Here is a 13,993-nt window from a genome sequence, read left to right as displayed (position 1 = left end):
TAAGGGACATCTCCAGAGAACTGAAGAGCAATGGTGTTAGTGTAGAGACTAAGGTGCACTTGATACAGGCCATGGTCTTCACAATTACATGCTATGCATCAGAAAGCTGGACAATGATTAGGATGAGAGAAGGAGAATTGATGCATTTGAGCTGTGGTACTGGAAAAGAGTATTGAACATACCATAGACTGCTAAGAGAATAAACAAATACGTCTTAGAGTGGGTGAAACCAAGTTGTTCCTTGGAGATAAGGATTCTGACATACTTTGGACATGTTGAAAAGAGGGACCAGTAACATTATGCTTGGGAGGGTGGAGGCACAGTGGAGGAGGGCAAGACCCTCAATGAGATGGATTGATTCAGTGACTGGAGTAATGGAGGTAGGTGTGTCGGACACAGTATGGTTGGCTCAGGATAGAGCAGGTTTAAGAGCTGTTGTACATAGGGTCGTTATGAATCGCAAGCAACTCAATGGCACATAACAACAATAACAACAACAACATACCTCTTTATCTATCTATGTGTGTGTACACACACACACACAAACACCCCCACCCCCACCCCTATTGTTGTTGTGTACTGTTGAATAGGAACTGACCCATAGATAACCCTTCAGCGGGTTTTCAGAGGCAGTAATCACATGGGAAGAGATTGCCCATCCTTCTCCCCCAGAGCAGCTGGTGGATTCGAACTGCCTGCCTTTAGGATTGCAGCACAGCTTCTTACCTCTAGCCCACTAGAATCCCTTATATGTGTATGTGTGTGTCACACACACACACTCCTCATGTGCAATTATCTGCCTATAAGGCAGCTATGGGTCAGTTCTGACTCAACCGTACACAATAACAATATGTATATATGTATATATATGTATATATATTTGTTGTTGTTGTTGTTAAGTGTGGTCGAATCTTGATGAACTCATAGCGACCCTATAAACAAAAGTCCTGAACACTAGTATTACTTTCATCATTTCTCCAAGTTCAGAGGGTTTCTGGAGGCAAGCCATTTCAGAAATGGATGCCACTCCTGCTTCCAAGCTTGTTTTAATCTGAGAGCTCCACTGTCCACCATGGATAGCCATTATTGCATTTGACACATCAGTGTCAGTTTTCATCATCTGAGCAACCACGAGTTGCCTCTGTACAGCAAATGAACAGACCAGTGCTATGCCACTTAGAAGAATATTTGACCAAAAACAATTAAAACGAGGCCTGAGGGCCACAGACTAAAATCACCCACCTTTGGCTTGGTAGCATCACTTTCTGTCCACTAAGCCAACTGGGTTCTCTCTATGTTGTTGTTGTTGTTAAGTGCCATTGAGTCGTAGATGACTCATATTGTTGTGTTGTTGTTATGTGCTTTTGAGTTGCCTGCAACTCATAGAGACACTACGTACAACAGCCCTAAACCCTGCTATGTCCTGTGATAATCTCAAAGTCTCCGACCCGAATCACTGAATAAATCCACCTCATAGAGGGTCTTCCTCTCGTGTGCTGTCCCTCCGCCCTCCCAAGGATGATGTCCTTCTCGAAGGACTGACCCCTCCTTGCAACATGCCCAAAGTATGTCCGATGAAGCTTCAGAATCTTTGCCTCCAAGGAACAATCTGGTTTAATCCGCTTCAGGAGAAACCTCTTTGTTTTCTTAGCAGTCCATAGTATATTCAACACTCTTCTCCAGCACCACAGCTCAAAAACGTATAAATTCTCCTTCTATGCTCCTTAGTCATTGTTCAGCTTTCTGATGCATAGCAAGTGATTGCAAAGACTGTGGCCTGTATCAAGCACACCTTAGGCTCTGACTGACACCATTGCTCTTCAGTAATTTGGAGAGGTCACTCCCTAACAGCAGACTTTCCCATCGCAATACGTCTTTTAATTTCTTGGCTGCTGGTGCCAAAAGTGTTGACTGTGGAGCCAAGCTAAACTAAAGCTGTGAACAATCTCAATCTCTTCACCATCCAATTGGCCCAGTGGGGAGAATTTTTTCTTCCTCATATTGAGCCTCAATCTATAATGAAGGCTGCAGTCTTTGACCTTCTGCATCAAGTGCTTAAGGTCCTCCTCAGTTTCAGCAAGCAGGTTTGTGTCATCTGCATAACATGGATTGTTATGAATCTTCCACCAATCTTGATGCCACACTTCTCATACAGCCCAAGCTCCATAATAATCTGTTGTCCATATAGATTGAAAAGGTAAGAAGATAGGACACATCCCTGGTGTACACCTTTCCCAATTTTGAACCATGCAGTGTTTCCTTGCTCTGTTCTGACAACTTCCTCCTGGTCCAAGTATAGGTTTCACATTAGCACGATCAAGTGTTAGCGACACATATATATGCCACCAGAAAGAGAGAGAGGTAGACACACATACACATATATATCAGCCTTTCTGCAATTCCAGTTCCATCTCTCCTGAGGTCTCATTCCAACTATCCACAGTTAAACTTTTGTCTGGAGACCTGAATCTGTCTCTGCTGATTTTTATTTATTGTTCAGACTTAGTTGTAGAGGAAATAGGAATATGAGTGCTTATGCCCTTCCCAGGTTGTCATGCACTGTTTTCAAGTGCTGGTACAGGCCATGGTCTTTTCAATCACTTGCTATGCATCTGAGAGGTAGACAAAGAAGAAAGATGGCAGAAGAATTAATGCCTTTAAGCTTTGGTGTTAGAGTACGGAATATCCGATGGACCGGCAAAAAAACAAATAAATATGTCTTGTAGAAAGTGCAGCCAGAATACTTCTTGGATGTAGGGATGACAAAGCTTTGTCTCACATACTTTGAGCATGTTGCAAGGAGAGGTTATTTTTGAAGAAGGACATCGTGCTTGGGAAGATGAAGGGTCAGCAAAAGAGAGGAAGATCCTCACTGAGATGGGCTGACACAGTGATGGTACAGTGACAGTGACTGTTCAAGTGTGTCAGAGGATGAGGACGGCACAGGATAGGGCATGGTTCAGATCTGCTGTTCACAGCATTGCTATGAATTGTACTCTGCTGGATGGCAACTAACAGCCATCACAACTTGTATTAACACATTTACTCCTTTCTGTATCGTGTTTGTAAAGAGAACAATTTAATCTCCATGTTGCACGTGAGGAAACAGGGCAAAGAGTCAGAAATGTGTAAATTCATTTTCAAGATCCCTGGTAGCACAGTGATTAAGCACTCGGTTGCTATGTGAAAAGCAAGTGTTTCAAGCCCAGTGGCCTCGTGTGCATGAGAAAGATGTGGTAGTCTGTGTCCATGAAGATTTACCGCCTTGGGAACCTGATGGGACAGTTTTATTCTGTTGTGCGTGGTCACCAGGAGTCAAAATCAACTCGATGGCAACGGATTTGGTTTTGTTTTGGAAGCTCTCTTTGCATAAATGAGATTCTCGCGCTTGGAATCACCTAGTTCTGGAGCCTTGTTCTTAACCATAAATTGATGGCTACTCTCTGGGTTACTTCAACTTCCGTAAATACTGCATAGAGTCACTACTGTAGAATGCGACTGACATCGGGCTTGGGGTAAGACGGAGAAAAGTTGGTTAAATTATGTATACTGCATTGAAACAGATGGGGGATAGAACAGTTTAAAAGCGATATATGATTGGGAATTATGGTTATGACAAGAGTCCAGAATGAATATTGCATAGTGGAGTGTACTCGGGGTGGGGGTGGGGGTTTATACCAATGAAGGAATTTTTCTTGTACTTTTCAAAGAGAGGAGCGAACTCGGGAGGGAGAGGTTGGCAGGGAAAAAATGCAACAATGAATGAATGGAAATCCAAAATCTCTGTAAATATTCATTAAAATTGATAAAATGAAATAAATAAAAAAAAACCAACCAAAAAAGTCCAGGACTCGGATTCCTGGGCATTTTAAATAGTTTCTTAAAGATGTTTTGCAATTCTAGCACCTACTGTCCTTTCCTTTTGCTCATCAGCAATGAGACAAACTTGCAGTGCTTAACATTTTTTTAGAAAACCATTTCTTTCCTAAGATGCTATCTCTGGGTTGTATGCGTCCTTAGTGTGTGTGGCTGCTAGTCAGCAGGTTGCAAGTTTGAGCCCATTCAGGGGTGCCTCAGAAGAGAAATCTGACAATCTACTTCTGAAAAATCAATCACTTACAAATCCTATGGAGCAAATCTCTGTACTGATACACGTGTATGGGTCACCACGGGTCAAAAGTGACTTGATAGCAACTGACACTCTCTTTAAATCCTATTGACTGCATTTAAACTTTTTTAGAAAGGACTTTTGATTGTTTTTGAAAAGACATTTTGTTTTTACAGCTTGGGGATAAGTATTAACTGTCTGAGTTCTGTCTATAGAGTGGGGAGATTCGTCCCAACAGATCTAAGAAATGCAGATTTTCAACAAGCACTTCTGCTCTTGGAGTTACATTTTGCACCCACTCCTGAAATTCACCTTCTGAAAGTCTATTACCAATCCCATTGTAGAGATTGCTTCATCTTCTCTCTGAGCCCCTGCCAGTGGTCCAGACGCAACTTTCATCTGCCTGTTTCATCTGTCAACGCTCATCCTTTCTGTACCTTCTTGGAATTTGTAGACATGGTCACTTCCCTCTCCTATTCTTTTAAGTGCTTGAGGGAGGCTTTAACTCTGGTTTTTTTTAGAGGTGTCTCAGAAAGGCACCCTAGGTGTTGAACTGGATGTGTACCTGTCAGATTTGGAAGAATGGAGAGCTTTAGTTAGGGAGGTAGAGAGAATGGGTTTTGCATGAAGATGTGCTCCAAGAATCCAAGATGAGTGTGGGGAGAGGCCCCCTACAAGGATGTTAATGACTTTCAGACATCTCAGGTCTGAATTAGTCTAAGCGAAAAAGACAATTCAAACTGACTTGGGAATTTTTACATATCTCCTGGCTACTAAGCAGAGTGGGAGGCTTTAGTCCACCAACTTGGAAGACAGATCTGCTGGGGATCTCTGTGTAAAATCCCCCACTGAAAATCCGGTGGAACACAGTTCTACTTTGGCACATGGGAAGTTGTCATGAGTTAGAATTGACTCAAAGGTAAATGATTGAGTAATGGTAATATCTGCCATTTTTGTTTTTGTAAATTATGCAACTTAATGAGCTCTGGCTTCCCAATTAAAACAAGCTTGGAAGAAGGCGTGGCATCCACTTCCATAATAGCTTGCCTCCAGAAACCCTATGACCCTGGAGAGAGGATGAGAGACACCCAAGCGTCGAGGACTCTCCTTCATAGGGTCGCTATGGGTCGCCTGCGACTCGATGGCACTTAACAACAACAACAACAATGAGCTCTGGTGGCCTAGCGGCAAGAAGTTGAACTGAAATCCTAAAGACACATGGTTGGAGGCTGCTTCACAGGAGAAGAATGGGCAATTGTTTCCTGTGCAATTTACTGCTTCTGAAAACCTGCCCGAGGGTCAGCTGTGAGTTGATTCTGACTCTACAGTATACAACAACAACAGCAACAATATACTTTCTCGTAGTGTGGAGCTTGTATCCCTTTCAAATCTATCTTCTTTAAAGAACACATCTTTCAATGGGATCTTCAGCATAGACACGTTAGAATCATAAAATATAGACGGATGGTCCATATTTCTAAATTCCTTGTGCCATATTCATCTAATTATCACATCACTTCCTCACTCAGTCATATTTATCCTATTTTTTGGGTAAGGAAAATGAAGCAAAAAGAATGTGAGTAATTTGCTGAAGGTCAAATACCTCAGAAATACGAGAGTGAAGATTTGAATCCAAGTCTTGTTTTGGCAAAGCTCATACCTCATTCCACCTGCACTATTTAACTTCTAGAGCAAATATTGGTTGCTGTAACAAATAAGTTTGTCCAGTTACTCAGGAGAGCAGGCAATAGAAGTCCCTGTAACTCAGTGTCTTTTGTCAACAAGACACAGAGTGCTTTCTAGCTCCTCCACAGTCAGTTCTAGTTTCCCCAGTTCTGCTTTAGGCCCTCGGAGCTCACTGTGTTGTGCTCCACTGACTTGAAACTTCAACATAGTTCAGTCACTCCTGGGTCCAGTGGGCAGGCTGTGTAGAGCTGTAGGACAGCTGTGGAAAAGCCATACTCTAAGCGATCTCTTTGAATCTTCCTAGAGACCAGAAATAGTCGCTCATAAACGATGTGAAGACAGATATTTATGCTTACACATGAAATGTTTTCTTAGACTGAATATTTTTTCCTTAAACATAGTTCAAAAGTCACTTCTCTGATTTAAGTTCTGGACAAGGAGTGCAACAATGAATGAATGGAAATCCAAAATCTCTGTAAATGTTCATTAAAATGAGTAAAATAAAATTAAAAAAATTATTTTCCCCCTTCTACTAGTTTATTTACAAAATTTGAATACAAATTTGAACAAGTTCTTTCAATTTCCCTCACCTCCACACCCATCATCAAATTGTACAACCCAATGATTAATCCCCCCTCCCTCAACACATCCACATCCCTCTGCTTCCAGCCTCTCCCACCCCTCCTGGATCCTGATACTCATTCTACAATAATGGTATTAAATAATATTTATCCTGGTGTGACTGACTAAGTCTCTTTTATTTAAAAGAAACATGGGAATTCATGGCTTCTGGAGGACTACAGTTGAGATAAGCTGTGTTAAAGGTAATGCAAGCATGGAGCTGAACTCTGGCAACATCGTGGCTTCCACCATCCCGATCTCACTTTCTCCCTCTCCCTCTTCTTTTATTTTTCCTCTCTCCTTCATTGTCTTCTTCAGTTATACTTACACCGGGACCCTGGCTAACCTCTGTTTGACACTTTACTAGATCCCAGTCCTTCAGCTTGAGTTTACTGCATTCTCATTGCATTTCTTTCTACCTCTTTGATCAAAGACACACAAGTATTTCTGGTTTCATAGTCAATATGTCCTCTTCAGTGGGATGTCTACATCTTGGTCTGTGACTCTGGTCATCAGACACTCAGGCCACTCACTGTGGGGAGGAGCAGATTCAGACCTAGCTTACCTACCTTGGCACATGGAATTGATATAAATTGTGGGTTTTGGTGTTGTTGGATGCTGTTGAGTTGGCCCTTGACTTTACGCACAGTTGGAATACAGTGATAGCCAGCCTTGCGCCTTCCCCGTGATTGTTTACAGAATAGGTAGTTGTCATTTGTAGAGTTTTGATTGGCTGATTTCCAGAAGTAGATGGCCAAGTCTTTTTCCCTAGCCTGTTTCCTTCTAGAAGCGGGTCCTCATTATCTAGTGTTCCTATAGTAGCAATACCAGGAATGGACAGGTTTTTAAAACAGAAATTCATTTCCCCACTGTTTAGGAGACCAGAAGTCCAGATTCAAGGCACCAGCTCTAAGAGGTACAATCTCTGTCAGCACAGCTGAGGAGGAAGATCCTTGTCTCTCTTCAGCATCTGTGAGCTACAGTCCTTGGAGAGTTCTTTGTGTCTTGGCCTCAATCTTCTCCCAGTGGTCCTAGAGGTCTTAGGTGCAGAAGCCTGGGTCCAAAGCATGTGCTCTGCTCCTGGCTCTTCTTTCTTGGTAGTAGTGAGGTCTCTAGGTGTTGGCCATGTTCGCTGAATTCTGGGCGAAGGTCCCCCAGTACTGAGCTTCAACTCTGCCGTCCTGACCTCCTGGGTCTGCAAGTCTGCTTCCTTAACTTTAGGCAAACGTTTCTTCAAGTTCACCTCAGTGGTAGCCGCACCTGCTGGACCCCAGTGGGTCCCGTTATTCTACCTTGGGCAAGGAAGCCCTGCCCCTTCACTCTGGACAGTCGATCTGTCCCCATCCCTCTGCAGGCTAGAGTTTTGAATGAGATTGTCAAGTCTTTCTTCCTAGTTTGTATTAGTCTAGAAGCTCCATTGAAACCCATTCAGTATCATGTTGTTGTTGTGTACCTTCAAGTCAGAACCGACACATAGCTGACCCTCCAGCCCGTTTTCAGAGGCAGTTAATTCATTGGAGGAGATTGCCCACCCTTTCCCCGAAGAACTGCTGGTGGCCTTGAACTGCCAATCCTGAAGGATTGCCGTGCAGCTACCAGAGGCATGCAAATCTCTGACAGATGAGCAGTGCCTGTCAATGAAATATATAGGTTTAGGACACACTCTGCACTCCTTACATAATAATATAATCCTTATTTCCCTACAAAAAGATTTTATCCACATGCCTAGGGGGTCAAGACTTTACAAATTTTCAGGAGCACAACTCAGTTTATAACACAGACCTGAAAGTGCTTATGGTGAAGGACCAGTTTTTTTACCTCCTTCCACTCTAACCCCCTCCCACTCAAACCTTCCCATTCTAACCCCTTCTCTCTTTAACCCCCTCTCACTCTAACCTCCCCATTCTAACCCCTTCTCTCTTTAATCCCCTCCCACTCAAACCTTCCCATTCTAACTCCCTCTCTCTTTAACCCCCTCTCACTCTAACCCCCCTCACTTTAACCACTTCCCTCTCTAGCCTCCTCTCACTCTAACCCCCTACCTCTCTAGCCCCCTCCCACTCTATCCCCCCTCTTGCCCCCTCCCACTCTTACCCCCTCCCACTCTACCTCAGCTCAATGTCTAGGGCTGCTTAACAATGGAGTTCTTTCTCTCCTCATAGCGTCAGCTCTCCTACCTGTGAACAGAGACTATATTGCTCTTACCTCATGGGACTGTTACCAAGATTAAATGGGGTGTTGCTACCTAGTGCTTATCACAGAGCCTGAAGAAACTGACACATGGGAAGTAACAAATACAGGCTTAGATACTGTGAACATCTCTTTGCAGGGGTTTACGATCTGAAGGTCTTCGAGGTCATTCCTTTTCTGTCTTGAATAAGAGTTGAGGAAGGAAAAGCATTTCAAGGTCAAGGTTTGAGATGAGACAATAACCTTTTGTTTATCAGAGATGACAGCCTCCCAAGGGTTTAGGCAAAGCTTTAGCAGGACACACACAGAGCACATTTAGAACAATCCAGTTGCCTATTAAGGACATTCTGGTGGCGTAGTCTATACGGAGTTGTCTTACTAACCAAATGTAGTCCTCTCTAACAGTTTGAATCCACCAATGGCATCCATGCAAGAAAGATGAGCAATGTCCTTCTGTGTAATTTACAGCCTCCAAAAATCCATCCAAGGGTCAGCTATGTGGCAATTTGGATTTGATGGCAATGACTGAGCTGCATATTAAAAAAAAAAGTAAAGGTCATCTGAGTTCCTCAAATGCTCTGAGTCAACTACTGTGAGCATACAAACAGAAACAAGAGTCCCAGTGATTGAACAAAATGTGTCTATTCTCTAGGTTAGAATTCCCTAACTCAGGTTTTATAAAGGATCTGACTTTATTGTTCTTTCCTTTAACTGAAGACTTTGAGGTGTGAACTGAATGTAGTTATTCCTCCCCTGGGCCTGATGGCTGGGTTATCCAGCCAGGCTACTACCCTGAAATGAATGAGCATATTATGCCTTCCACTAAAAGTTGAGGCTCTTAATTAAAAACGTGATCGTGGGTCTTTATGGAGACATTGTTTGGGTTTTCTTTAGCTGTTAACACATCATAAATCATTGTAAAAGGATTTCTCCCCCTATTGCTTAATGGTTAGCGTGATTTAAAAAAAAGTGGTTTGAAAATAAAACTAGGATTAAATTTAGTGTTTGACAAGGTGCTAAGGGGCTCACCACATTGGCTGGGAAAAGACAAGAGGGCTTTACTGGATCTGCTACTGTCCTCGTCTCGTTAATTCCTGACTTCACTGTTTCAAGCAGCAGGATGACATTGGTGCCAAAAGTTTAACCTTTGAGTATCAGGAAAAATCATAGTTTACTCTAGCCAGGCTTTCCTTTATTATTTTATAAGCAACTCTGCTAAGAAGAAAAGCTTACTTTTGTTATAAACTCTGCAGTCATGCTATAAAGCAAGGGATGGCTTGGGTTGTGCATAGGCTCATACTAACAAATCCATAAATACCAAGGACTCTGCCTTCATTCCTTCTTCCTACTGTGACTGGTGTAAATGATTAGCATGCTTGACTGCTAATCCTAAGGTGGAAGGTTTGAGGTCACCCAGAGGTGTCTTAGAAGACAAATCTGGAAAGTCACTTCTGAAACATTAGCCACTGAAAACCCCAGAGAGTTTCTTGAGAATTTTGAGAGGTTCAGTGAAGATTCTTCTCTAACATAGATGGCATTGCTATTAGTAAAGTGACTCAGAGGCGACTGGTTTACCACAGATGTCTTCATTAATGCAACAATTCACTTGAGTTCATGGTTTCTCATTCACCTGGAGATTCTGTATTTACAGAACCTTGAATCTGACTGGTGGCACTGTCTGTAGGGAGTTGTACTAGAGGCTCAAAGGTGATACCTCTCTGGCTATTTGGACCTACCAGTCACTCCATGGAGAAAAAGATGAGCAATCTCTTGCTATGTGATTTATAGCCTCTGAAAATTTACTGGAGGGTCAGTTTTGAAACTGACTGACAGTCATGAACATTTCCTAATTTAGACAGCTATTCATTCAGGCTTTGGGGTTCATGACACAGTGGAGACAGAACAGAAGGACAAAGCAGGAATAGATGTGATATCTTATTACTGCATCAGAACTTTCTAGAATCCTTCTGAATTCTGAGGTGGTCTGAATTCTGCAAAGGAACATAATATGTTGTAGGGTTTGGTGAGATTTATATGAGTTGATGAATATAGAAATGTTTTGTAAACTATTGGTCCTCAAGCAAATTAAAAAAATAATTATGACAATAACAAACAATGCAGTTGTCTTGGCCTCAGGGTAAAACTGCTCCATTGGTGTTTCAAGGACCAAAATCTTGGGGAAGAGACTGGTCAGTCTTTCATGTGAGCTACTTCATGTGATTGTATGAATCCTAACAAATTATGGCTAACACTGAGAAGAATGGAAATTTTAGAACATTTCATTGTGCTGAAACAAAATGTATATATACATAGACCAAGAAGAAGATATCAAAAAGAACAAAGGGTTAAAATCAGGAAAAGTGTACATTAGGGTTGTATCATTTCTCCATACCTATTCAATATTAATATTGAGAAAATCATTGGAGAAGCAAGACTATATGAAGAAGCATGTGGCATCAGGATTCTAGTGAGACTCATCAACAACCTGTGTTATGCAAATGGCACAACCTTGCCTAAACAAAGTTAAGCACTTGCTTAAATACGACTATCGCCTTCAAAATTTTTGGCATCTCAATATCAGGCAAATGAAAGTCCTAACCACAGGAAGGATCATGATAGGTGGAGACAAGATTGATGCTCTCAATGATTTCCTCTTGCTTGGATCTACAGTCAACACTCATGGTACGGTAGTAAAAGAAATCAAGTGACATGCTGCCTTGGGAAAATCTGTTGTTAACAACCTCTCCAAATTGCTACAGAGCAAGGATGTCAGTTTAAAGACCAAGGTGAACTTGATCCAAACCATGCTGTATTCAGTTGCTTCTTATGCATCTGAAAGTTAGACAATGACTAAAGAAGACAGAGAAGAATATTTGCTTTTGAATTGCGATGTTGGTAAAAAGTACTGAATTTCTGATTGACTGTCAAGAGAACAAATACATCTGTCTTGGAGGAAGTATAACCAAGGTACTCCTTACAGGCAATGTGTGTGGAATTTTGTCTCACCTACTTTGGCTATGTTGTCAAGAGGGGCTAGTCCTTTAAAAATGATGTCATATTCACCAGATGCTCTGGATGGTTCACACATACACACTATGTAATTAAAATTTTGTTTTTTAAAAATGATATCATACTGAGAAAGGTGGAGCGTCAGACAAGGAGAGGAAATCCTTCAGCTTGATGGGTTGGCACAATGACTGTAACAACGGACTCAGAGCATGTGTGGCTGCGCAGAATGGGGCAAGGCTCAGAACTGCTCTTCTTTGGGTTGGTATGATTCAACTTGATAGCACCTAACAACAACAACAAAATGAGATTTTCCTCCTGATGATACATTCATTATTCTGGAGATTAATGTGGCCAGCTCATAAAGGGATGGACACAGGAAGTCTGCCCGATAAGGTTTCCAGCCTCAAGGCAGCACAAGACCTGCGGATTTGGCCAACTAAAGAGGTCATATGGCATAGAGGATGAATATCTCAGCCTTAATTGAGAAGAATATGTGAAGATAATATTATCTGAAAGTTCAAAACCCTAAAAAAACCTTATCACCATTGATTTATGGATACTATTACCCCACCTTTTTAGGTCCCCTTTGGACATTTTCTAATTCTTTCCCTCATTCACAAACACACACACGCACCCCCCCTACACCCCCCCCCGCCCCCGCTCACCATAATCTATTATTCTAGAGGAGGATTTCCTCCTCTTCCCATCTTCTGCACCTTTACCTTCTCCCCTTTTCCTTTTGGACTTTATCCAAATCTTATTATTTTATCCAGGGACCTCTGGTGGACAAGTAGCAAGAAGCTGCACTGCAATCCTGAAGGCTAGCAGCTGGTCCGCGGGAGAAGGATGAGCAATCTCCTCCTGTGTGATTAGCTGCCTCTGAAAATCTGCCGGAGGGTCAGCTATGGGTCAGTTCCGACCCAACAGCACACAACAACTAGTTTTCCTTCTATTTTTACAACAATGGTTTCATGATACATTTTTTGTTCTTATGAGAGTGAGTTAGTTTGCTCAGCATAATACTCTCTAGATTCTCACATTTTACATATGATCTTTTTTTATATTGTGATTTAAATGAAAGGTTACAGAAAAGGTGGATTTTCATTTTTCATTGTTGCATGCTTTCCTCCTTATCCTTCTCAGTTCACTTAAAAAAATAATCATTCATTGTTGCATATTCCCACCACCAGCATCTGTCCCTCAGTCCACTTGCTATGCACCTCTTATTCGGACTGTTGTCATGCAAATAATGCCTAATCATATATTCCTGTTAAACAATTATTTCCTTCATCTGTTCCAATGCAGTGTTCATTTTTATCTCTTTTATTTCATCTCTTAGCTCTTGTGAATAATGCAACAATAAATATGAGTGTGCATAGATTTGTTTGTGTGGCAGCTGTGGTTTCTTTATTGTATATTCCTAGTAGTGGAATTGCTGGGTCAAATAATATTTCTATTTCCAACTTTTTGAGAAAGCGTCATACTGCCTTCCATAGTGGTGATTCCAACATTTTACACGCCCACCAGCAGTGAGTAATGGTTCCATTCTCCCCATAACCTCACCAGCACCTGTTTGTTGCTCTGTTGAACTTTGCTATTGTTACTGGAGTGAGATTTGCTAGTGTTACTGGAGTCTGACCTCAGTATATGAGGAAAACTAGTCTTTCTTTCCTCTTTTTTTTTGTGGGACAAATGGACACAATCGACTGGCATGAATGTATTAAAAACCTTCAAGTTCCAAAATGTGAAAAAACAGCTAAAGTAAAGCCAGCAGCCTTCTAAGAAACAACCAGAATAATAAAAACAAGTGATATATAAGGCCCTTGCTTTGGGCAAATAGTGTCATAGTCTGAGGTAACAGAAAAAAGCCAAATGACTTGAATATTTTAAATGTGTCTTTAATTTTGTTTCCTCTAATTTTCAGTTTCCAAATTTGAAATGTATTAAGCATTAAGGGATGAAATTGAAAACCTGCTGTAAGTTCAGCTCTGAGTCAGTTCCACCTTCATGGCAATGAACTTAGTTGGTTTAGGCAAAGGCGTTATGCATCCAGTTTATAGGGGAAACTTGATGGCACAGCAGTTAAAATACTCATCTGCTAACTAAAAGGTCAGTGATTTGAACCCACCACATGCTCCAGAGAAGAAAGAGATGGCAGTTTGCTTTTGTGAAGACTTTAAGCTTGGAAACTCCATAGGGCAGTTCTTCTCTGTCTTATAGAGCTGGCAGTATCAGCTGGCAGTAGGCTTTCTTTTCGTTTACATGAGGGTTTTTCTGTAAGACTCATTCTCATTTTGTGAATGCATTGATAAGTTTGATTTCAAAGCCATCTCAAGGAATAGGTTTGGCTTTGAACATTAATGAGCGAAGACTGAATGA

The sequence above is a fragment of the Elephantulus edwardii genome, unplaced genomic scaffold, assembly GCF_000299155.1.
Source record: "Elephantulus edwardii isolate Elephantulus edwardi_28Jun2011 unplaced genomic scaffold, EleEdw1.0 scaffold00346, whole genome shotgun sequence".
In the NCBI taxonomy this organism is placed as follows: domain Eukaryota; kingdom Metazoa; phylum Chordata; class Mammalia; order Macroscelidea; family Macroscelididae; genus Elephantulus; species Elephantulus edwardii.
The sequence above is the reverse complement of the archived record's forward strand: the minus strand, read 5'-3'. Positions refer to the sequence as shown.